Below are 2,560 nucleotides of genomic sequence, written 5' to 3'. Positions count from 1 at the left end.
ACCACTGAGTCCTGTGGCTTGGGATTAGCATTTTGAGATTTCAGGAGTAAATAAATGATAGCCAGGTCTACAAACATTATCATTTCCAGAAAATGCCTTTGAAATGAAAGTCCAAAGAAGTCTTAATGTGCCTAAAATTCTACCATAAAATTTATATTTCTTCTTTTTATTTACAAATATGAACAATTTAGTTATTTTATGATATATTCCCCCTTCATCATGTAGGAATTATTTTATTAATTGAGTTAGTTTATTAATTGAGGTTTTTATTACCCTAAAACTCACCAATAGCAATATTCTCATACAAGTTAGTTCCATGATGTTTCATATAATATGTTCATAGTATGCAGAGAATGTAACACAGAGGCAAAGTGGTTACCCAACCGGATAAAATTCCAGGTTTTATTCCTGGCAAAAATTAAAAGGAAAGAGGAAAAAAAAGGAAGGAGAGAAAAAGAAATCAGAAATTGTTTTGCTGAAATCAATTAAAGAAATGCCAATTACTTAGAAACTAAAAATAAATAATGAACTCCTGTCATTAAAGTAATTGAAGAAACTAAACCTCAAAAGAAATAGACAGCATTCAAAATTCTTAAATGTTTATGCTTTAACCACAAATTTTCCAACATTGTTTGTAGATGATATTGTAAGGAAAACAATATTATCATTCAATTTGGAATTTTTCTCAAAAATTAAGGTTTTTGGTGACTCTTGTCAACTCTTCAGATTTCTATTTGTAGTCAACAAGTATGTAAAAGGACATGAGGGTGTGTGTGTGTGTGTGTGTGTGTGCGCGCGCGCGCCAATAAACTAGAAATCTTAGGGAAACAGTTCTGTTTCCCCAAAGCGAATTCTCTAGCTGAATAAGCACCACGTAGGTGAATGAAAATGTCTTTGCAAATGGTTTGAGAATTCTCAAAGCCCTTTTGTGAACATAATTATTTCATTTGGCTACTACAGACAGCAGGTATCAGTAGGTTAATGATTAAATTGAATAAAGAAATGTCATGATTCTGAAGAGTATTTGTTGTTAAATGAGCTGTAAATACCACATTTTTTTATTTGTATGTGGCATTTAAAACCAACGAATAACACTAGACAATAGAATTATGGTTCCTAAGAGTGGTAGATGTACACAGAGAATACGAGTTTTAGTTACATAACAGAGGTAAGACTAAGAGATCTGACATATGAGGTGACTCTAGCGTATTGTATAAAAACACCACAAGACTACCCACAAACACATGTACACATAGAGTCAATGAATTAAAAGCACTCCTTTTTCCAAAAGAGAAAAAAACAGATCTAGGATATTGACAGAATGTAATTGTACAAACAATGTAGCTGTAGACATTAGGTATTGAGGATGGAAGGAGCATTCCCATCAATCACTACCAACAGTCTATAGGAAAAGATGCTATAACCTTGAGCAATGCACATGTAAGTTATAATTTCATTGTGAAAGCCCCAATATTTGTCTAGCATATTAATCACTTTTGTAACGGATGAACAAAATGATAATAACACATTGAAACAACTGCAGTTACAATAAGATCACTAAAGATATTGATAGTGTCCTATAAAAAGTTGGAAGAAATGATAATGTTTCATTACAAAGAAATGCTAATATATATTACAGGAATTTCAATAATATTTAAACATTAGACAGCACAAAAACTATCAGAGCATCACAAGATGCCCCATGAGCATATAGCATTTTTATGTTTTATGTATCAGCTAAAAATAAACAGTTTTAATTAAGAAATAATTGAGGAATCAAAAAAACTAAAAGGCACCTGGCCCTAGAGGCATTGCAGGTGTGGCTGCTGTGTCACATGTGCATCATAGGTGACAAAGAAGAGAGAGGCTATGCCTATGCTCAGTGTTTTGACCTGTGAACATCTAAATGATTAGTAGCCTAACGTTTCCCAGAAAAAAGCTAGCCTGAGATGACCACTGGTTCAATGCCAGGCAGACCCAGATTGACTCCCAGGATGGGGAACAAGCCAAAGACTAGAATTCCTTCCCGGGTCCACAGGTCCCGGGTAGGAGTGAGCCTCAGAGAAATGCATCTCATAACAGGCCACTGAGACATGTTAGGCAAGAGTGAACCAAAGTTGACTGCCTGACTGGCACCACGGAGCCCCAAACAGGGAGCTAGCCTGAGGTGACTACCAGTCCAGTGTTACACAGGGCTAGAGGGCAGGTCATGCCCAAAAGGAGCCCTGCCCAGCACCATAATGCACAAGCAGTGTATAGCATTCCTGGGACCATTCCTGAGATGACTCCCAGACACTCAGAGAAGAGTAGCAAGTAAGTAGTGGAGAATGAAAAAGAAATAGAAGATATAGTCTTAATGAAGACAGGCACAACTGGAGACTCAAGAGTAGTGAGAAACAGCCTGATGGGAGTAGCCCATGATGCCTGCCTGGGACCATGGTGATGTCCTAGCCTGTGCAAGCAAAAGAGTGTAGACAAATGGGTATACTGTGGGACACACTGTGACACACTACAGTTTCCACAATGAGATTTTTTTTCTTCATTTGGTGTGTGTGGGGGG

General features: G+C 36.8%; 1 non-coding gene across 1 annotated transcript; it reads left to right on the top strand.

Moving 5' to 3' along the window:
- Positions 1 to 1,795: 1,795 nt before the first annotated feature.
- Positions 1,796 to 1,926, top strand: LOC115032035. The gene has a single exon (XR_003837682.1). It is a non-coding gene; the product is annotated as a small nucleolar RNA SNORA17 (small nucleolar RNA).
- The last annotated feature ends 634 nt before the right edge of the window (positions 1,927 to 2,560 follow it).

The sequence above is a fragment of the Mus caroli genome, chromosome 9, assembly GCF_900094665.2.
Source record: "Mus caroli chromosome 9, CAROLI_EIJ_v1.1, whole genome shotgun sequence".
Classification (NCBI taxonomy): Eukaryota; Metazoa; Chordata; class Mammalia; order Rodentia; family Muridae; genus Mus; species Mus caroli.
This window is presented reverse-complemented; position numbering and strand designations above follow the sequence as displayed.